General features: G+C 40.2%; 1 protein-coding gene and 1 long non-coding RNA gene across 2 annotated transcripts in view; one reads left to right on the top strand and one right to left on the bottom strand.

Annotated features, from left to right (window-relative positions):
* The window catches only part of SLC35F4 (solute carrier family 35 member F4), a 232,345-nt gene that overhangs the window by 166,348 nt on the left and 42,117 nt on the right, over positions 1-23,880 (top strand). The window lies entirely within an intron of this gene.
* The window catches only part of LOC112657469 (uncharacterized), a 28,024-nt gene continuing 13,263 nt past the window's right edge, over positions 9,120-23,880 (bottom strand). Inside the window, exons 2-3 of the long non-coding RNA XR_003135043.3 lie at positions 10,498-10,604; positions 9,120-9,519 (exon numbers count right to left, since the gene is read on the bottom strand). This is a non-coding gene — a long non-coding RNA (uncharacterized LOC112657469). The remainder of the gene's footprint in view (positions 9,520-10,497; positions 10,605-23,880) is intronic.

Genomic DNA, 23,880 nt, shown 5'->3' with positions numbered 1-23,880 from the left:
GCTGGCAGGGAATCTCCTTGTCTCCCTCTCCCTTTGCCCCTTCCCCCTACTCTCTCCCTCTAAAATAAATAAATAAATCTTTAAAAAAATAAAAAACAGTGGGCTATGTATTTTTTCATAATTCCTAGTTCATTCATTTTGTGAGTTTTGAGGCTTAAGTATTGAATTTTCTTGAAATAGGTCACACTACAACTAGCTAATTACAGATCTTCAGCTAGAAAATGTGTCTACATTTCCTCCTATGTTATTTTGGAGGATGTTTTCGGTTATTCTTATTTTTGCTGTCTGTGGCCATCCAGTACAGTACACTTATCCAAAAGATGAGGAAACTGAAGCCCAGGGAGATTAGGCTCACCTGGCTCAGGTCCCTGGTTCAGGTTCAGGTCCCTAGCATCTTATTCCAGGGCCATTTCTGTTGACTTTGATAAAATATTCACTGAAACTGAGAGACAATATTGTTTATCACCACCTGATTTTTAAAACTATCTCTATTTTTAAACTTAGCATGTTCATGATCATCTTTCCTCTGAGTAAATAATTAAGATGCAACAGGTGCTTCTGACATTGAACAGAAAAAGCTTAGATTGTATAACTAATTACCTCTGCTTTCTCTCTAAGCCTAGTTAGGATTTGTTCATAAGACATCTGTTTCTTTATAACACTGCATTGATTTTCATTTTTATGATAATAATGCCTTGAGCAAAAAAAATTAATTTTTAAAAAGACTGGAAAGCTCCATTAACCAATTAATTCATGGCTCATGTAAACTTCTATTTTCTCTTATTTCATAAATTCCACAGTATATAAACTGTGTGGCCTTAGTCAAATCTATGAGATCTATTTTTATGTTAATATCATTTGTAAACCTTTATCTGATTCCTTTTGAGTCTCAAGTGGTTCTTTTTATAGACCAAACACAAAAATATTTATCTTTTCTAGGTAATATTTTGACAGAGATCATCTATGTGAATAAATTTATGGGAAATATCTTATCCAAAATAATGTATCAGGGGTCTGTGTGATTCTACTTGCCTTATAACCTTGATCATTTTATGTAACTTCAATTTTTTATCCATAAAATAGGGATAATGCTTCCTTGAATAAGGAGCAGATCAAATATCATTTTAACACTCTGAAATAATACTTGGCCCATGTCAAATGCAGATTCTACTGGAAATTGTTGTATGTGAGGGACTAGTATCCATATAAAACAAGAGGGCACCCTGAGTTGCAATTTTAGAGGCAGAATATGCTAAAGTCAGCAGTTGTTCCAAGCCCTTTGTGTTCATGTGTTCTCTTTTGTCTTGAAGCTTTCTACCCTTTACCCCACCTTTTTAAGATCTGGGAATCCTTTGTATTTCTTTTGTGCTTGATACTCTTTGTGATTAGGGATGAATTATTTATTTTTCCTCTATTTATTCAGTGGCATTTGTGGAATTTGAGTTGCCAAGGTGTTGGGAACACCACGAATTCAAGATGTTGGAAACACATGGATCCACTATCGACATTTATAGTGCATCTCGGAAGATAAAGAAACCAGAGGAGACCCTTAGAGAAAAACTTTAATTTTCCTTCCCTTCTTGTGCCTACATTTTTGGATTAGGGACTCAATAATTTATTATGAGATGTATGCTGTTATAGTCAAAGGAAAGGGTTGTATTGAATGGAGAAGAGAGAATATGTTTAATATAGAAGAAAGGGCTGAACTTTCTCAGCTTTGAGGAAAAGTCTGCTTTTTCAAGCTGGATTTAAGATGATACACGTTCACAATGTTGATGGGCACCATGAGCGGAAAAGGCTCTCTTAAAATTCTTCTGGATAGATTAGCCTATGTCTTTTCTTCATTATTCTAGAACATCTGGGAGGCCAAGTTTTTCTAAAGCAGGAGGTTTACTGGTAGAAATAGTAGTAATCATATGTACTTGTAGATTCGAGATGAGTAGATCTAGTAGACTAGTAGATTTAGACCATTGTCATTTATACAATAAGTTGGAATCAATATCTTGTCCTCTGCCACATCTCCTAATAAATTACCAGACCTCTCACCAAGAAGGCAATAATGTTCCTAGAATTATTTTAATGTAGAATTATGAGATCCTCAATATGAGATCATATTTCAAAATTTTATCCAACACTGATGAAACAAATAAATATGTCCTTATTTGACTTATGTTTTGGTGAATAGTAAACTGAGCATAGTAAGGAAATGAAACTTCATAGATCCAAGCCAATCTCAAGCAGAAGATACTGTATTAACATGGGAGTGGGGAAGTGGAGGTTTCTCATTGAATCTTCTTTTTAATTTGTACACATAGGAAAAAGAGAATGAGAAAATGGTTTCACAAGAGAAAAATGAGAAGTGGGATAGTTTCTGTCATTAATGAGGCAGGATACATTTTAGGCAAGAAAAGGCAATATGGTCATTTGCGGGGCATCTCTCATTATCTCCCATCAAGTCAAATGCTGTATAATTGACTTAAGCTGAAATGCTGCTAAAGAAGTTGTTTTTCAAATTGTTTTCTAAGTGCTGGCAATGGCCCATTAGGTCAACTGTTAAGTTCTCTTGCTTTAGGGCCATGGAGATGGACCTGACTCCTTCCTTCATTTACAAGTGAAAGATCCCTAACTCAAATTGAGTTCAGAAAACAATAATAAAAACAAAACAAAACAATTTATTGTCTTCTGAAACTGAAAAGCCCAAGGGTTGTATTGAATTCAAGTGAGGCCTGATATGAGTGCCAAAGCAATGGCCCTGTCTCCATTTTCTTTTGAGGCAAAGATGACTCCAATAACTCTAGGCTCACATTTTACCAATATAAGTGATATTAACAATTAAAGAGCGCCCTTCCATAAGGTTCTGGCAAGAGTCCTGGAGCTGGCCTCACTACTTTTGAGTCTTGTGTCACTAAGTTATGAAATAGACTGACCAGCACAGGGTTATGTGTCCATCCTTGACTAAGGAGTATGGGATGTGATGTCCAGCTTCACCTCAACGCTATGGACCTAGAGAGGAATGGGGGTAGTTCCTCACAGGAATATTAGAGGTGCTTATCATGAAAAAGTGGTATGGGCAGACAAGAGTAATGTGTGTTCCCTCCAGCCTTTCTTTGCAGTGGCCTTTCTCATAACAGAAAAGGCTGGCTCTTGCTTTAGTCCCATTTGACTGTAAAGCACCAAACCAGCTGGTTTCATGCACTAGTCTCCTCAGGAAATGTTTGTAATAATGTTCGTATTAAATTCTATTAAAACAGTAATTTAGAATATGTAAAATGGTAGAGTCTAATGGTGATAATTCCTTTTAGAGGTGACTTTTAGCACCTCCATCAATTAGCTTGGAAGATTGAGCCCGCTTTTAGTACAGTAGTCCTGGCTGGAAGCTTCCTCTGGGAGATCTCATTTTGTATATTCACACATTTGCATGTGTTTCCATGTAATATGCATAAGACTGCAGGCTTTTTTATAAATTAAAATTTTTATTCTACCAGTTAAGGTCAGAATTTTTATATTTCTTGTCTCTTCACTTCATACCACCTATCTACTATCTATGACTGAATATCAGAAGCTTATAGCTAGAGACTGCACATGAGGTTCAATATTTCTACCGTGCATTTTGCATTGTTTTGTCTTTCATCATTTCTGTTATTTGTCCAATGATCTCCAGAGTCTTTGAGAGTAGTGAATGGGGATCATTGCCTGAGTGTTCCACAATTTAAAGTAAACATATTTATCACATCTCCTTCCTTAGCGTGTGGTGTACAAAATCAAGAAAAGGAAAAGTTAATTTTTTTTCTCTATGACATCATTAGTTTCTGAGAGCTTTCCCTCATATTCTGTTGACACAGCTGAATATAACCACAGGACAACAATAAGGTTGTTTGAGGATTAAATAAAAGAAGGGCCCAAATAGAATCAGTAGAGCTTATGAGCCTATCGTAGTTTATATTCCAGCTTCATCACCTGTATGAACTTGGGCCGGTTAATTCACCTACATATGTGCTTGAGTTTCCTTCTCTGTCAAGTGGGATAATAATAGTACTTAGTTCATAGGACTGTGATGAAAATTAAAGTTAATTGGGTGGCTCAGTTCACCAAGTGTCCAACTCTTGGTTTCAGCTCACATCATGACCTCGGGGTTGTGAGGTTCTTGGCGTGCTCCTCCACCTGTGGAGGCCTTGACATGATCTCCTTTTTATTTTGATTTTGCTTTCATAACCACATGAATATCGGTGTCCTTTACTGTTCCCTGCTGTCCATATCTGTGTCCACCATACTTTGGAGCCTCATGGGTTCAGCCTCTGCAGCCATCTGCTCCGTTCTATATTCTCAAGCCGTGTTTCCCCTGTAGACTCTAGTTGTTTCAAACATTCAGTTCGTGTGTCAATCAATGAAAATAAATACAGGCTTGATTTTGGATTAAAAAAAAAAGTGAGGTGGGGTTCTGTACTGGGCATGGAGTCTGCTTGAGATTCTCTCTTTCACTCTCCCTCTGCCCCTCCCCCTTCTCATGCACATGCTCTTTCTGTATAAATAAATAAAATATTTTAAAGAGAAGAGTTAATGTACATTAAACAATTCAAAGAGTTCTAAGAAATTGCCTCTCCCATACAAACTGACTGATTGTGATGTTCCCATCTCTCAGATCCTGGGGTTCCCAACCTTGATTCTGTTGGGGTCATGTTGAGTAAGGGACAGACAGAGCTAGGTAGGAAGAGATAGATAGGGGGCTATGTGATCAGGCTCACAGAAATCCCCAAAATGCAGAAATGTAAGGAAGCCAGAGATAAGAGAACACTCCAGACCACCCTGCCCTAGGTGTCAGAGGGAGAATTCTTATTTATGCAGTCTCCTGTGGTCAACAGAAAATAACCAGACCCTAAAAAGAAGTAAACCATTAAAGATGTTATCACTACTCCTTAATAAATGTGCCACCAGTAGAGAAGTCAAAAAGATTTAAGTTCCCTGGTTAGCTTTCTACAAAAGACCAACCCTAAAAGCCCTCAGTGGCAACCCTATCAGAACCCCTCTAACTCCTGAGAGCTTTTTCTGTATCTTTGATTAATAAACTTCTATCACTTTACTCACTCTCCCTTGTCCCCAAGATTCATTCTTCAATTCCGTGAGACAAGAACCTAGCTCTCCTATTTCGGTGTCACCTCTCTTGGGAGTCACCTTGGGCAGGATCCTTTTTAAGACTACCAGGCCAGCTCCTTCACTGGTTCCCAGCATATGGACATATCATTTTGCCCAGTGATTGAAAGAAAGTTCCCTGTGCTGCTCTTTATACTCTGTTTTCTCACAGGGACATCTCCAGCTGCTGAATTCCACTTTTGAACTTCTCCTGGGGAGACTCAAGCTGCAGAGCTTATGAACCCCAGACGCTGGAGGACATGTGCCAAGTTGCCCCTCCACCCAAAGTGAGGGAGAAGCACACCCCCTCCACACCTCAGTGTGAGGGGTGTGAGGGGGCCACGGCACAGCATATCAACAACTCTCTTCAGAGTAGTCTCTTCTATAGTTGGGCTTAAGTGATGTGCCCTGACTTTAGGATCAGGGCATATCTGACAACTTTTATATTATTCTCTGCCTTTGTAGCCTCATCCAGACTGAAGGAGGATGAATCAATTATAGTATTCTACTTTAGCAGTTACTGTCATCAGCATCCAGAATCCTATTGAAAAAGAAGCACTTGAACTAAAGATTCATTGACTGGTTTCAGGGTGCCATGACTTACTATTCACTCAGAGCAAGTCACATGACTTCTCTAAACCTTGGTTTTCTCATCTATAAATTGGGACCAATATCACTTGATCTACATAAAATCCAATGAGATAATGTATGCAAAATGCTTTGTAAACTAAAAAGTAATATATAATAAAGAGATGAAATGTTTCTCAGCTAGAGCCTTATAATTTGTTGTCTAGTTATGCTATAGTCAATAAATGTCAATCTGTGTTTTGCATTTTGTTGACAGATAGAATTTTTCTGGAAAATAAGACCTTTCGAATCACTTTGTATAATGTAAAAATAACAAGGAGGGATCCGTTGGCTAGGTGGTTCATAAAATGTTTCTAACAACTCATAAGGTTGCTAGATTTTGCACATAAAATACAATATGCTCAATTAGATGTGATTCTGATAGAAATAAGTTTTAATATAAGTCCACCCCACATATTGCACAGGATTTTGTCTGGTAACCTCACTAGTAAGTATCCGTGGACTGTGAGCAGAAATCTAATTTCAGTTACCTACCTAATCAGTGTTTATATGTCTAGATTCTAGCACAACGCCTGATCCTTAGCAAGCACTTAATACATGATTATGGAATAAAACATATATACATATTAGAATATGTATTTGGAAAACTGTCAGCCATGTGACAAATCACATTTAGCAACCCTTTAAGCTTTTGTTTTCTTGTCATTTAAGCAAAAGTAATAGTAAATGCCTCACTGATGATGGAAAGGTAACATAAAATGGGATATTTGAGCAGTCTTTATAAATTGTGAAAGCAATCTACAACACCTTATAAACAGCACAAGGAAGAGACTGTTGAGAATGGTATTTGCAGTGTAGCTTCTGCCATAAAGAGTAGAAATAAATTTTCAAAATGTTTCAGCAAAATCTACATGTTTAGGATGTAAATCCAGTATACAGAAAATGTTTCTCTCGGGCTGATTCCATTCTCTACCCCTGCCCCCCCAGAAGAGGCCTCACCCAGCATTTAAACTTGAATGGGTTTCTGCAAGGAATTAAACTGTGCCCAACTGCTTCTGGCTCCCCTGGACCCCTGCATACCCATCCCTGCTCCCCTCATGTCCTGGCTGTCTAATTTGGTGACTGTGAAGCAATCAGAAAGGTTTGCTGTAGAAGTTCCCAGAATTTTCTTGAAGCATCTGTTAACACCATGCAAAACCTAGTTCAACAAATCAACAATGAAATCCTAAACAGGAGTAAAAGCTGCTTGACTTCACCTGGCAGAGCCAGGAAGCTCGGAGTTAAGATTCGATTCTCCCTTGCTGTGCTAACATTTTCACATGCCATTGAAGGAGTGAGTGGTTTCTAAGTGCCATATGTGTTGGCGTAATTACATACACTGGCATAAATTGTTTGATGGAATTTCTCAAACTTATTTAAATTTGTTCTCAGAAATCAAAACAGTTCATTAGCTTCCAAGAATACATTTGTAATTCCTGGAAAATAATTTCTTTTGGCATTTCAAATGTGGCATATTAAGCTATCATCCTTGAGGGCTTTCTGAATTTCAGTTTTGCAGATGCTTAGTTATCAAACATCTGTCTTGTCTTTACTGGTTCTATTTCAACCTCATCTCTAAGTGTTAGAGGTCTTGGGGTTCAGTACTGTTTCCTCTTGTGGCTCTCTCCATGTGTTAGCTGACCTCTCCCAAACTTGTGGCAATTTAAAAACTCTCCTCACTGCCAATTCTCCTATTTGTCCAGTTTGGTGTTATCTGCTGAGCACCAAACTATAACCCAACAGCCTTATGACATCCCCACTTTGATGTCTCATAGACTTTTCAAACTTAACATACCAAAAATGGATCACTTGGTCTTCCACCACCTGTCTTAGGTATTTGTTCTTTCTTCATTGTTCAATAATATCTATCTGGCTGCAAAAGCCAGAGATTAGGGGCTTATTCTTAATGCTTTCCCTCCCTCATCTTCTGCCTTCTACCATCCTCTCCTGGTTTGGATTAGATAATCTGTCACTAAATCTTGTCAGGTCTGTCTCCAAAATTGTCTTGGCTTTGGCTCCTTATCTTCACTCCACTTTTCTAACCAAAGCCACCGTGGCTTATCTGAATATCTCCACTCCATTACTGTCTACTCTGCAATTATCCCAGTGATCCTTTTCAACTATAAATAAGTCCAGTTTACTTCCCTGTTTTAAGACCACCTAATAGCTTTAAATTAAACTTAGGGAAAAAAAGTCCATGAGGCTGGCCTTTTCTACTTTATCTCATACCCATTTATTTCTCACTTCCTACATTATAGCCACATGGGCAATTTCTCTTTCTCCAATGAACTGTACTGCACTGTGCCACAGGACCTCTGCATATGTGTCCTTTAGTGTGGAATAGCTATCCTCCACCCACTTTATTACTTCTTATCATTCAGATCTTCCAGCTGAAACATCACTTCCACAGCATAGAATGTAAGCAGTATAAGGATAGGAACCTTGTCCGTATTGTTTACTAATAGATCTCCATAATCTTGCACAGAGCTAGCACACACTAGGTACTCAATAAATCTTGCACAATGAATGAAAAAATAAAAGAAGAGAAGAAGAAATGAATGAACTCTAGATTAGGTCGAGTCCCTCTGGTATACATACTTGTAACATCATTCCCTTTTGGCCATACTTATTCCCATTTATGTTTTATTAGTAAAGCTTTTTGTTTGGTTTTATCTTTCCAGTTAAACTCATGAGAACAGGGACCATGTTGTTTCCCATCTTATTTTCAGAGCCTAACACCTTCCTAGCATGTGGCAGTTGCTCACTACCTTATTGATTGTGATTGTCCTGCTTGAAGCACACCTCCCCTCCTCTACTTCTGGACCCTGGTTCTCCTGCTTTCCTCATTTTCCTCACTTTCATATGTGGGCTTCTTTTCTTCTTTCACTACCTTAGAAATTAATGTCCTTGGGACACTTGGGTGGCTCAGTCAGTTAAGCATCTGAGTTCAGCTCAGATCATGATCTCAGGGTCCCGAGAGTGAATCTCACATCGGGCTCCCTGCTCAGCAGGAAATCTGCTTCAAGAAGTTAGTGTTCCAACTGGGATAGATGTAGATTCATATCATGGAGCACTACTCAGCAAGAATAAGTAGCAAACTTGATGCACACAACAATATTGGATGTGTCTCCAGGGCATTGTGCTGCTGAACTTTTCTGGGGGGTGATGAAGCTGTTGTATATCCTGACTGTGGTGGTGGTTAGACAAATCAATACATGTAATAAAATGCCTGGTAAAGGATTCACAGGATGTCTCTGTACAATTTTTACAACTTCCATGTAAGTTTAAAATTATTTGGTATGAGCACTTGGTGTTATATTATATGTTGGCAAATCGAACTCCAATAAAAAAATATACAAAAAAAATTCAAAATAAAAAGAGATTTTTTTAAAGATCTTATTTATTTTTTCATGAGAGACACACACACACACAGAGGCAGAGACACAGGCAGAGGGAGAAGCAGGCTCTACACAGGGAGCCTGTTGCAGGACTCAATCCCAGAATCTGGGATCAGGCCCTGAGCCAAAGTCTCAACCATTGAGCCACCCAGGCGTCCCAGAAGATATTTTTAAAGAAAGTATCTTTCAGGGCTCAGCCAGAGGCCTGCTTTTCTTTACTTCCTGCAGGCTCTCCCTGTGAGCTGTCAGCTCCTCCCATGAGTGTAGTCTTTCCACTGATGCTCCATCCCTCTTTCCTGGGCTCCAGTCTTGGGCCTTCAAGTGCGTAGCAGCCAGATGGATCTATCCAGATCTATCTGTGCTGGTCCTGAGTAAATTGATGCATATATAGTGGTAATTTCTGTTATCACGAAATGAGAAAATTCTGTTTCTATTTATGGAAACATTTCACTCTTGGAAAGTCTATACAAATTAATTGCCTTTCATCAAAATCAGAATGTTTATCCTGGCAATATAGTCCTTCCATGTGATTTGCCCCAAGGAACTCAATACTTTTCCAAATATTTTGTTGGTTTTGTTTCATCTGGTTGTACCCTAGAAATATTGTGCTTCAGTTACACACACACACACACACACACACACACACACATCACACACACATAGTGCATATATATATAATGACATTATCAATTTCCCAATCTGGAACTTTAAAAAATTTTTTTAAAGATTACTTATTTGAGAGAGAGAGGGAGAAAGAGAGAGAGAGAGAGAGAGGTAGGCAGAGGGAGAGGGAGAAGCAGAATCTTTGCTGAGTAGGGAGCCCAATGTGGGGCTCTATTCTAGGACCCCAAGATCATGACCTGATCAGAAGGCACACACTTAGCCAACTGAGCCACCTAGGCACCCCATGGAAATTAAAATTCTTAATATATGTTATACCACATGCACACACACACACACACACACACATATCTTTAGAAAGGTCATGCTTTACTAGTTCAGCAACTCTGCTGTGCTTCTAATGGAAAGCAATCTTGATTTTCCCTTTTTATTTTTCAAGTTTTGCACTATGCCTAACAGTAGCTTAAGAGAAAACTTTTAGAGGAGGTCAAACATTGCTTAAACATGTGGCAAATGGTTTCCCAGGGAAACTGCACATCAGTGCTTGTAGCTTCCAGCAGTATCTCCAGAACGTCACCCAGACATCAGCCGCAGCAGTGTTTGCTATAGAACTGGAGACTCAAACCAACTCAGAAAAAGCACTGTGAACAAGGTGAACCAGTTCAAAGGATGAAGAAACATTCTTCAAGAGTGGTGCCCTACAGTGTTTCTGCACGAAACTTACCTCTCTCAGACGGTAAATGCTGTTTTACTGGCCATTTGTCCTCCACGTGGCTGGTCTTAGGCTCCTTATGCTTATTATCATCACTGTGTTTATTTTCTGTAGAAACCCTTAAAATACAGTTTAAATTACTCGTTGCCTACATTCGGGTTATACTTACAGAATGGGCAGTTTGGAGATGAGCATTATTGTAGGGAAAATTTGTTAGAATCCCTAAAAGAGAAAACTTTTAACAGTTGCTTAGATTTGACTTATTTAAGTATTAGTTTATTTGGAGACTGAACTTTCTTATTGAATTCTAATTACAGAGATCTCTATCTTTGACTTCTCTAATATTTCAGTAATTGTACTTGGTTGCTGTTCCCTTAACAACGTACATAAGGAAAGTATATAAAGATTTCTGTATTAGAGTATAGTGTGTGAAGAGATAAAAGTATTGAATAAAAGGAATTGAATAAAATGTATGTTTTCCTACATAGTTGAATTGAGATCCTTGTCAGCTTCACTGACATTTTGTGTGAGCTTGGATTGAGTCTAACTCTAAAGAAAGAAGGGGAAAACAACATTAGTTGTTTAAGGTGAAACAGTCATTTCAGATATTAACTAATATTGAATCTTAGAGACTCATATATTGAATGCTGACTGGTTTGTTTAAGAAAAAGAATTAAAATTATCTCTTTAACAACCTTACCTATATTAGTTGAGACAACAGATTTTTAAGTACTGGATTGGCAAATTGATGATGTCTTTATTTAATTCGGGAATATTTTACAATTACTTTTACTAAAACTGCTCCATAAATATTGTATTCAAGAATGAGTAATATGGTTATTTCCATTATATTACTCCTTGAGTTCATCTGAGGGACTTTGTATTTCATTGATAGTTCTGTGATGAATAGCAATAAACATCAAACTAATTAGGCAAAAAGCTCAGCTAAGCTGTAATGATGTTTTAACTAAAAAATGCTTCTTTTTGAAAAAGCAGTTGAATTATTTCAAGTAGATACAATTCCATAAACAATTAGCTAGCAAAGTTTTGCTTAGACCTGATCTAAGGAATAAATGCTGCTGCTAGATAGCATATTAATCATTGATATTTATTATGCAGATGAATGCATGCAGAGGGGTTTGGCAAGTTCAGTGTCTTTCCTCAGTTTATTTCTCTACTCTGAATGGGTTCACCAGACCCTTTTTTGAGACTACAAAACTAAACTCCAATCTGGCTTATATCCCATTGATTACAAAATGTAAAATACTTAAATCCCGAACAGTAGACCTTTACGTCCATCCTAAAACAAATTATGGGGCCTGAAGTCGTCCAAAGGCCAATAGGCAAAGCCAGAAAAATAAACACACTACTTTTCCAACTGCTGGTTTTATGTACAAAAGGCAGCGTTTTGAAAACCATCTGTTACAGTTGCCTTTGGATGAGCTTGTGTTAAAATTTGTTGAATGTTACCACAGACCAAGAAAGAGAAGAGGAGCATTTGAGGACTATGTTGTCACATTGTGTATTCTCTTGCTTTTAGCCCGGAAGACTCCATCTTACATTTCTAGGGGATAAAAACCTATTTTTCTTTTAAAAATTTCAAAAAGGAAGTCCTACACTCCTTTTTAGAAACACTACTCTGATGATTATCAGTCCTTACTATTGGGAATTTTTTCCTTAAATTGGCTTTATGTTAACCAAAATCTTTACAGCTACATTTTTGAGTTGATTTTCTTTCCTAGAGAACACATTCAGTTTGAAACTCTACCGCCACTTCTTAATCCATATATGGGATAATTCATATTCAAGAATCTCTAAAGTTCTATCCAGCAATTATTGCCCTTTTAGCACTTACTGCCATCCTACAGAGTAGTGGTTCTTGAACTTTTAGGGGACATGGATTCCTTGTTGAGTAGCCAAATGAAGTTGTGGAACATCTCCCCACTAATATGTACGTGCCCACCATTTTTGGTTATAATTTCCCAACATGTGGGGAACTCCTGAAGTCTTTGGATCCTGGGTAATGAGCCCCTGATGGAGCACAGACATCTTTTCATGTGTGAATTCAGATGTGAGTTGCTAAGAATTAAGACATTACTGATGCTTTATGCATGCCTGGATTCTTTAAATCAAATAGATAAAGTTTTCCAACATTTTATTTTAAAATCTTGCTCATGTCATCAATCTGTTTTACTCCTGTACTAATAATAAGTTCTAAATGTTAGATAGAAACATTTAAGGCTAGTTTTAAATCTTCTCTTAGATCTCTCCTGATATGATTTTATTACTGAAATGCAAAAAGAAAATAAATCTCATCATGAGACAGCATCATTATTTATCCCAAGGACAAGTAGAATCTACTGTATTTAAATGGCATCTTTAAAGTCCTTTCTGTCCCCTGCATATCAGGTAAGAGTTTACTTTTTGGAAAAGAGAAACATTTAATTTTTGAAAAAAAAAGAGAAATTATTATGATCTGTAAATGGCATGCAGTGTATTCTAGGATTCTTACTATGGTGCTTGGCTTAACTTCTTCTCTTAGGCTCCTGCTGAGTATCACTTCTTCAGGAAAACTTATCTGAGCCCAGGCCTGGTTAGATGTCCCTATCATGGTGCATGCAGAACTGCTTGACCTCTCCTTTCACAGTACTTATCTGTACTATTGCAATTGTCCATTTGGGGTCTATATTTCTCTAAAGGTTTTAAACTTGGTGAGGGCAGCAACTTTCTCATTCAGTTATTTTTCTGCACCTAACTTGGTGCCTAGCATATGCAGGGTATTGAGTAAATTTTTGTTGGGAGAATAAACAAATGCATAATACATTGTACATAATGATTAGGTAGCTCTGACTTTTTTTAAAAAAGAATATGTGCAGTTAGAATGAGCCAGATTTTCAATATGGGATTTCCCTGCTTGGAAGTCTGACCTATATATCAGCATCAGAAAGCTGAGGCTGAAATTATCTGATTTAATATTGATGTTGTTTTCATAATATATAGAAAACCACCTTTCCGATGGCTGTGGCTCTGGTTGTGGGTGAGAGAGAGGGTAGCAAGAAGAGAGAAAAATGGCTAAGGGTTAACCAGCTATGGCCAGGAAGGGAGTGGAGGAAGCTCACCTATAATGGCATGGGATTAAGCAAAAAGGAATTTTGTCATTCAAGATGAAGGTAGAGCTGTGGTTGAGAGGTAGAAAGATCTAGGATATACGGGCCAAGAGAGGCAGGGAAGCAAGGATGGTCCGAAGCAGCGAGTAAAAGAAACTGGGTTTAAAATGAACAGCAGGGCAGCCCTGGTGGCTCAGTGGTTTAGCGCCGCCTTCAGTCCAGGACCTAATCCTGGAGACCGGGGATCGAATCCTGTGTCGGGCTCCCTGCATGGAGCCTTCTTCTCCCTCTGCCCGTCTCTCTCTCTCTCTCTCTGTGTGTGTGTGTCTCTCATGAATAAATGAATAAAATCTTTAAAAAATAAAATAAAATGAACAGCAAATAATGGAGGTAGACAGATGAGTGTTGGAGCTTGGGAAATCCCTGGATGCAATGGTGCTCCAGGAATCTCTTCTGCACAGACACAACAAGCCCACCTGAGTCATCCATTTCTTTGGACGGTTGATCTACCACAATGCTTAACTCTATTAGTCTTCTCTGGGAATTCTGGCTGTTTTTCACTGAAAGGGAAAAGATTCCTCTTGGTATCCTTTTCACAGGGGATTATATACATCAGTGATTAAACATTCAAGTTCAAACTTTTGAAAGTAACCAAAATGGGCTTTTAATCATCAGAACTTGATGTGTATACTTTGTAGCAGATTTGACATCAAACTGGCATATCTGCAGTCTTCAATTTTCCCTTCTTAATTCTGTAAAATTATTTTTTCATCACCACACTAATGAGGTACATGGTATGAGAATACTATTGGTAGCTGCTCTGAGTGGATTAAGAGAAATATTATCAAAATAAGAGAATAGATACAGAGTTGCAGTTGGGGAAGATGAAAAAATTTGGAAATGGATGGGAGTGATGGTTGAACAACAATAGCAATATATTTAATGCCACTGAACATTACCCTTAAAAAAGGTAATAATGGTAAATTCTATGCTATACCAGAGTAAAAATATAAGAGAAGAGTTTGATACGAAGAATCGTAGTTGTTTCCCAGTTTCATATATAGAAAATCAAGAGACAGAATGAAAAAGAAACATCCAGGATCAGATGCTTAGTCGGAGTTAAACTGACCACTAAGCCCTGGGAATCCTAATTTCTGGTACAATGCTCTTTTCAGGCAAAACTGCAGATTCAACCCTATGCCTTTGGTATGCGTAACTGAGATTCTGAAAGTCTCATAACATTGTTTTATAAAAATGATCAGTTTCAAAATGCACACAGTGGAATTTTAAAACCATGTCCTTTGATAAAGCATAAGTGTAATAAATTTGTCATGCATCTTATTCAATTTCCTCTTGAAAATACACTCTTTAAAGCAGCATGTAACACTGCAAAATATGAGCCTTCTTTGGATTTTAAAGGAAAATCAGTTTCTGTTTCTTATTCTTTCAGGGATTCTTCTTTAGATCTTTCACTCTAGGGAAAGTTCCAGATGCAGTGATATTTCCTGAAAAATATCCTGCCCTGTGTCTAGGTATAAGTCTGAAAATCCCTTCCTAGAAGAAACACAGGATTATTTCTCAGTTGTCATGGTGATGCTTAGGGAAGATAACTTTTTAAGGAGGTGAGGGGGAAGTACCATATTGGGTTGCATAAGCAAAGTCTATGATTTTAACTTGTACCTAGCTGGCAGTTGTGCTAGTTCATACCAAATCCACAAAGTTTTCATAAAAATTTAAAATTCTTTACACTAAAATTTCCCAGAGTGTCTAATTCCACTTTCTCACTTTCTAAATGAGAATGTTCCAATCTAGGAATGGTTAAGTGACTCCCTAGGGTCACCCAACCTCCTCACTTCAGGTTGCCTTTCAAACCTTTCTTATGCACTTGTTTGGAACAGAAACCAAGTTCTGGAATGGCTGATAGACCACAGAGATGCCATAACAGGGAACTAAGTCTCTGTTCTGAAATTGACCACTGCTCCCATTTTCACCTCACAAAGAGAGGACTCATATGCTATTTTCCTCCCCTCTTCATTAAAATGACTGCCTGAGGTAGAATTCTCTCTCTCTCTCTCTCATCTCTCTCTCTCTCTCTCTCTCTCTCTCTCTCACACACACACACACACACACACAATCTATTTTTAACCTCATTTACTTCCCATTTCTTTTTCAACTTGTTCTTAGAGTTATTATAAACCTCTGTTGTTTGTTTGGTTCCTCTCTCATGCATCCTGTTTTTCCCTCCAGTGTCTTCCCTCCCATGTCCTATTTCTGTGGAAATAAGAAATGTATTCTTGCAAGCTAAAAGAAATGTGTGTTACCTTGATAAGCAAAAAATTGATGCTAATGGGATATCTTTATCAAAGAAGAGAGTCCTAAGATTTGATGGGAAATTCAAATAAAGATGCTAGGCAGTCAATGCTGAAAGTCTTCAGGAAATACACAGCAGTTTCCCTCGGGGTCCCTCCAAAACTTATTTACAACTTTTTTCTCTTCCTTAAATTAATCTACTTTTCTTCAACCGCAAACATTCAAGATAAATTAGTCAATGTTGTCTAGTTTTGCTTAATGACTGTGCTTCTTCACTGCAAATGTACAATGTTTTAACAATGCAGTGTGTTAAATGGGACTTGAGTCCCAATCTGAGGTCAAACCACAGTTTATGACTTTGTTTATATGGGGAAATGCATTTAGAGTTGAGAAAAAACTCCAGTTTATAAGTCAGATTTTGCCTATGGTATTTGCCTTGTGCTTCAGTAAAATTCAATCAGTAAATATTTTTTGAGAACCTTTTGGGTGAAAGGCATCATTCTGGGTGCTAATGTTCTGCAGATAAAATGACAATGAAGTACATTATCTCACCTAATCCCTTACAACAACCCTATAGATACCACTCTCCCTGCCACTGAAGAAGCTGAGGCTCAGAAAGGAAACAGCACTTGTTCCAGAGCACAACGTGGTGAGAAGCAGAGTTGATATTCCAGCCTTGGTCATCTGACTTCCAAGTCTGGACTCTTTAACTGTGCTTAGTGCAGAATTTTTGCTCTAAAGAGACTCTGCCGGAAGCCATGCTGGACCTTAGAAAATCCTTGGAAGCTACATTGTCAGCAGCTTCCAGAAAAAGAATTTGTGTTAAATCTCAGATGGGAAAAAGTTTCCTCTGACTGTTGCTATATAGAAATGCCTCTCAGTGAATGCTATTCCAAGTTAGTGGGAGATCAAAAAGTGTCATTGGGACAACTGAGACTCTGAGAGGACAGAGAGACTGTGGGTCTTGTGACTATGAGCATCCCACTGGTGAGGAGGGAAGGGGATGTAGGGAGGGAAACTGCCATCTTCTTGGTGGAATGTATGACAAGCTCTCCTTTTGTCCCCTAACAAGACTTTGTAGAAATCAAGCCTCATATATTTCACTTTGATCTAAACCCCTGATGAAGCTACATACATAATAAATTATATAATTACTCTATTAAAATTTGCCAGAAATCATGGAGAGCTGATTCTTGACTATGCACCTGTTGATCAGACCAACTCAGCAGATCTGTTAATGGTCTCCATACAGAAGATAGAAACAGACACAAAAATCATCCTGTCCTTGCTGTCCAGATCTTAAATGTGATAGCTCCTTAGAGTCAACTTATCTGGCATTCATGAGATCTAAAAGCAATTGCCAATGCAGTTTCCATTTCCTGCTCACATTTCAAAAATTCAAATACAAAGAAACCCCTTTTGGTGGGGGGAGGAGGACTCCCAGAACCAGCTGAGGCTTTATTTTGGAAAAGACAACTAAATTGGCTTTTTTAGTTGGAGGCATGGGTAAGATGGGGTACATAGGGCCGCTGACTACCCCCAATGGTAGGCTGAGGACTGGGGCTGAGCCTCAGGTGGGTCTCCTGCTCCCTACACTCCCCTGCACAGCTCCTTTCCCTAAAGTCTCTATGGCAGCCACAGGAGGGGAGAGACTGGGAGGGTTCTCAGTGGCTGTTCACTTGGACAAGACATCATAGGACTTAGATGCCAGTTTCCTATCACAGGTCTCGATCTTCTTCACAACAATGGCCTGGTTGGAGGAGGCACTAACATGCCTGAAGGAGCTGGAGCCCCCACCAGAGCTGAAGCTGAACTGGAAGAAGCTCAGGCTGTTGTGGAGGCCAGGGCTGGTGAGACCCAGTGGGCCCAGCTCAGCCCACCTGAGTAGCGCTGGTGGTCCCAGTATGGATAGGCATGTTCTGCATCCCAGACTCCAGCTGACTCTCCCGCCCTCCAGCAGCTTGGGTAGATGGCAATCTCGCTGTCCAGGGCCAGACTGACATCCGTGAGCTCTCGGTACTTGCACAGCCCCTGCACCAAGATCTGCTCAGCTTGCTGCAGGGCAGCCGGCAGCTCAGCCAGCTGGGCATCTACTGGGCATCTACTGGGCATCTACTCTGTGTTCGTAGCTCTAGATGGTTAATTACTTGTCCTGCCTTCTCTGTCTGTTTTATGTTAATGTTTGCACTCTGTGTGACTAGTCCTGTCTTCTTCATCTGAAGTGGTTGCCTCAGAGCTTGGGGCCCTTACTGACCCGCTCCCACACACTGCCCAGCAATCGGTGAGGGTGGCCTTCACCGAAGCCCTCTGGCCTTTGAGGCACTGGATCTCAGTGGGGAGTCCTGCTGATGTTCAGGTTCACCTCAGAAACCTCCATCTTCCTGCATTGGAGGTCATCCGTGTGCGTCTCAGTGAAGTTCAGCAGCTCCTACTACTTGATCTGCTACTTGATCTGCTTGCTGTTGAGGCCCTCAGTCTCTGACCGGCTGCGGCTGGCCATCTCCCAGCCCTGGACCTTGAGCTCGCGATGATGCCATTTGGCCCAGGCACACTCCAGCTCTACCTCGTTGGTCTAAGCTTCACCCACAGCCTTCTTGATAGCGACAAATGCATTCTCCATCTCTGCAGGCTTTTTAATCTCTCCCTCATATTTATTCTGAAGTCCTCTGCCAGCCCCTGCACTTTACCAAGTGCCACTTCCAGCTTCAGCGTCTCCTGTACCACTGTGTCTAGCTGTCAACAAAGCTTGTTGATATAGTTCTCAGGCATATTGTCCTGTTGCTCTGAGCTGTTTTCTGCTCCTGTAGGAGCTCTACTTGGTCTCCAGAATCTCGTTTTGCTGCTCCAGGTTCTGCCTTATCAATAAAGGAGGCAAACTTGCTGTTGAGGGAGGGTCTTCATCTGCTCCTTCTTTTGGGTGCATCTGGCCTAGAAGTTGGGGTTCACATCCAGCTTAAGAAGACTCAGCAGAAAAAAAAAGAAGAAGAAGACTCAGCAGACTCTGATCCACTGAGACATCTGTGATACCCCACACACCCCTAGACCTACTGTAACCACAACCATACTCATGCTGGTATCGAGGCCACCCTGCAAGCTCCTGTGCTACCCACCTGGAAGAAGGCTGAGAGGCAGACACAGACATCAGGCACACTTGTGTATGAGCAGCTGGTGAAGGCCCTGGGGGCCAGAGGTGAACACTTTGTAGGACTTCTGGGTCACTCTGATAGACATGGTGGAGGCAGGAACAGAGGTGAGTAGCTGGACCAGAGAAATCCAAAAGGAACTGAGAAGCTGCTTCTAGGTAGGGGTGAGGGAATCTTGATGTGTCTGGAGTTTAGTGACTTTCCTGCTGTTTTAATCAACCAGTTTCACAAGTATTTATTGAGCAGTTAATGTGTGCCTAACATCCTTTCATAAAGAATAAGAGGCTCAAAACAAGTAAGAATTTAGTTCTTGTCCTTAATTAGGGCATTTCTAATCTTGTCAATTTATTCATTTAGTCATTAAACATATGTTTCTTGAGCATATGTTGGGTGATAAAATATAGGCACATTGAAGCTACTGAAAATAAAGAGCATGATTAGGTGCTACACTTCTCCGAGAGGAGAAACAGGCAACTCCACAAATGCTCATGAAAAGCTACTAGGTGCCAGGACTGGGGACACAAAAATGGCCAAGATTGAGCCCATACTATTCAAAAGCTGAAAGCCAAGAGAAAAATAAGTACAACAGTACTGACAGTACAGTATGGTGTAATTCGATATGTGGGGCTTACACAGAGGAAAGCATGTGGTCCAGGATTGCCCCTGCTAGTGGGCAACATTTGACCTGAGTCCTGAAGCTCAAATATGAGTTCATAGAATGTAGGCCCAGGGGTTGGATGGGGAGAAGTGGTCAATGGCATGGCTAGAGAAACATTCAAGCTTGTAGTTGCCTGTGGCAGTGTTGGGAGTCCCAGGTCTGTCTTCTCCAACTGGCCCATGAATTCCAGTGGCCCCAGACTTTGATCTCTGCTTCCTCTATTCAGTGGTGCCTCAGGGCTCTACTCAGACTCACTTTTCTGCTCCACAAGGAGGCAACTGCCTCCAAACAGAGGCTGGAGATCAAGAGGCTTACCTTGTGACCTTCCTTAGAGATTGCAGTCTGATGCTACCTGTTGGCCAATGCTGGGAAACAGTTGCCTCATGTGGTTTATCCAGTTTGTGGACAAGTCCTGTACAAGTTACTTCATCATAGCTGGAACTTTCCCATGTAACTTGAATAACCCTTTACTCAACCCTGATGCTCAGTCCTTCCAATTTCTCGAACCTCTGACTTCTCTTACCCTTGTGTCTCTGCTTCTGTCTCTGACCCTACTTCATTTTGTTTGCTGTCCTCAATTTATCCACCACCTAATATTCCCCAGGACTATTCCCCAGAATATTTATCTTGGACCCTCTGGGCATCTACTCTGTGTTCGTAGCTCTAGATGGTTAATTACTTGTCCTGCCTTCTCTGTCTGTTTTATGTTAATGTTTGCACTCTGTGTGACTAGTCCTGTCTTCTTCATCTGAAGTGGTTGCCCTATAAGTATTGTTCCTATTTCTAGAGTGTCGCAGTTTCTCATACCATCCGGGCTCAGATTCCTCAAGAAACCGATTTTAATTAAGCCCAGGATTTCACTATATCAGGGCTTTTGATGTTGGGTTGTGATTCATCTGTTTTCCAGCCTCTTTGCACCGGTGTACTCTGAACCACAGCAGAGAGACTTGATTTGCACTCTCTTCGTAGCGCAGATAACCTAGTTTTTTTTTTTTTTTAAGATTTTATTTATTTATTCATGAGAGACACAGAGAGAGGCAGAGACATAGGCAGAAGGAAAAGCAGGCTCCATGCAGGGAAAGCCTGATGAGGGACTAGATCCCAGGACTCTGGGATCTTGCCCTGGTCCGAAAGCAGGCACTAAACCGCTGAGCCACTCAGGCATCCCACCAGATAACCTAGTTTAATGTCTGACACACAAGAGACTCCTCAGTAAGTGTCTATAAATGGATGAATGAATGAATGAATGAATGTATGAATGAGGGTTGCCAAGTCAAAACAAATAGTAGCCAGGATAATTAGCTCCAAGGTATAGGTGTGTGGGTCAAGGTTTACCCAGAGTTTTCTCTCTGATAGCAGATAACTTCCATCCTCACATGGCAGTAACTCTGTGCAGTCCTGGGGGCCGGGAACTCTTGACAGTCAATTATGCAAGAAAAGGCCAAAGGAGGAGGGCATAATGTGGGGGGATTGGAGGAGTAGGGGTGGCAAGAGGGGTCAGAATCAAGAAATGTCTAAGAAGGTGATGCCAGCAAGACCGTTTACATTTTTCCAGGGCTCCTGCAGTAAATTTAAGTGATCTTCCAGACAGTGTGAACATCAGAAGTATCTTCCACTCCATTAGATAAATTTAGGATTGCAAGGAGAGAGCATGCCTCACAGGCTGCAAGAGCTGCCTCTGCAAGAGAATTTTTCAATCTCTTATGCTCAGTCATCAGTACCAGTGCAGCACACATGCCAACACTTGCCTAGCAGCTGTGATTTGCTTCACATGGGCAAATATGGTCCCCCCAGGGGATCATTTACTCTCATTTGCTTACCAAAGGCATAAAACAAACATTTTAATATTTATTCCTCATCGCTGGCCAAGAAATGGCCTTGATGGTGAGTGAGGATTTTGACTGAACATTTGAAATGACCTTGGGGGCAGGGAGGTGATTAATATGCCAAATCAGTTTCCCTGAATGCTTTCTGTGTAGGAAGATTTCAGGAAGCTTAAAGTAAATTTCACATCTCCTATTGAATTACAGTGCCATGCATGATTTTTATGAATCTTTTGTACAGTGAATAAGAGATTATCTTTCTTGTAACAAAACTATCCTGGGGCACCTGGGTGGTGTAATCAGTTAAGCTTCCCACTCTTAGTTTCAGCTTAGATTGTGATCTCAGGGTCATGAGATCAAGTGCCATGTGGAGCCCCCCACCCCAGCCCCGTTGGGCTCTGCGCTCAGCCAGTAGTCTACTTGAGATTCTCTCTCTCTCTCTCTCTCTGCCCCACCCCCTTGCACACATACACACACACTCTCTATCAAATAAATTAATAAATCTTAAAAAAAAAAAAAGTATTCTGAAACACCTGGGTCTGCCATCTTTCTTCCATCCATCCTGCAGCTCCTCATTTCCATTAAGCCCAGGATTTGTCACTATATCAGGATTCCCTTGTTGGGTTATAATTCACCTGCTTTCTGGTTTATTTGCCCCTGTGTAGTATGAACCAAGACAGAGAGACTTGGTCTTCTCCCTGCATCCATCTATCTGGATAGATGTCCATCCTTATCCCCTATATAACAGATTTGGGAGCTTTGTCTACTCCTTAAAATAACAGAATTTTTGTATTTTAAAAATATGTATAGAAAATATGTCCTTTCTCTTTGCATTTGTGTGTTGTCAACACTTCCTGCTTGTGCTTTCTCACCTTCCATGCCTTTCTCAGTAAACGCCAGTCCCTTTGCCCCTGCTACTCCACCAATGGTAATCTTTCCACAGTCAACAATGACTAAAGCCAAACTCTGCAGCATGGCTTTCTTCTGCTCTCTTTCTCTGGCTTCCATATTCTTTCATCCTCCTGTTTCTTCCCCATACCTTTTGGCTGCTTTTATTTTTATAGGTTCATACCCCTTTAATTGTTGGTTTTCTTGAATCTCAGCCCTAGTTATCTGCATTACTTAGCATTCTCTCTCTGGATAATTTTATTCCATCTGGTATGAGCTTATTACTACAGTTGCCATGGCAAAGTACCACAGATTTGGTGGCTTATAACAGAAATGTATTGTGTCACAGTTCTGGAGGCTAGAAATCTGAGATCAAGGTGTCAGCAGGTGTCTTCCTTCTGCAGCCAGGGAGAAGGAATGTATTCTATGCTTCTTGCCTAGCTCCTGGTGATTTGTTGACAGCCTTTGCCATTCTTTGACTTATAGAAACACCTTAGTACCTGCCTTCATCTTTACATAGTGTTTTTTCTGTTTGTGTGTGTGTGTCTGAATTTCCCCTTTTTATACAGATACCAGGGCTATGGGGTTTGGGCCCACCCTAGAGACTTCATGTTAATTTGATTACCTCTGTGAAGATGCTATCTCCAAATAAGGTCACATTCTGATATACTGGGTGTTAGACTTCAACATGTGTTGAGAAAAGGTGGGAGATACTCAACTCATAATATTTCCTATAGCTTTGATGACTTGTCTGTATTGACTCTCCAATCTGTGTCTCCATCCCAAACCCGTCTTTTGGATTCTGGATCTCTGTGTCCAACTGCCCACTATCCATCTCTCTTGGATGACTCAAAGACTCAACATGTTTAAGAATGGTGCCTTATCAATTCCGTTGTCCTGGACAGAAACTGATGCTTATTTTTTACTCCTTCACCCTCATTTCTAAAACCACATCCAATCATTTACCAAATTTTGTCAGTTTTATCTCTGCAGTGGCTCTCAAATCACACCTTCTCTGATCTCACTGCTACCACTTCTGCAAGGCCACTAGTATCTCTCCCCCAGACCACTCCAGTGGTTTCCTAACAAGTCATTCTATCTCTGGTTTTACTCTCTCTAAGCCATTCTCCACATTGCAGGGCACTCTTCTAAAAACCCAAATCCGATCATTCCATTTCCCTGCTTAAGCTTTCAATGGCATTGAGTAGCCTTGGAAGTAGACATTGGACCCAGACAGCTGATGTTAGGCCTTGAGCTGGATACTGAAGGGACAGTAGAATCTAGGTGAGTGGGGAAGAGGCTTACAAGCCTCGAATATGGACCTTCAACTAAACCTTGTGGGTTTGGATTCAAGGGCCCTATAGTTCACCTACCTGCTAGGTGTGGATACCCACAACAATTATGAAAGTGACCTGATGCTGATCATGTAGCTTTCCCCATATCCCTCAAGGCAGAAATTTGTGAAT

Source organism: Canis lupus, chromosome 8, assembly GCF_003254725.2.
Source record: "Canis lupus dingo isolate Sandy chromosome 8, ASM325472v2, whole genome shotgun sequence".
In the NCBI taxonomy this organism is placed as follows: domain Eukaryota; kingdom Metazoa; phylum Chordata; class Mammalia; order Carnivora; family Canidae; genus Canis; species Canis lupus.
Note: the sequence above shows the minus strand (reverse complement) of the source record. Positions and strands in the feature narration are given on the sequence as shown.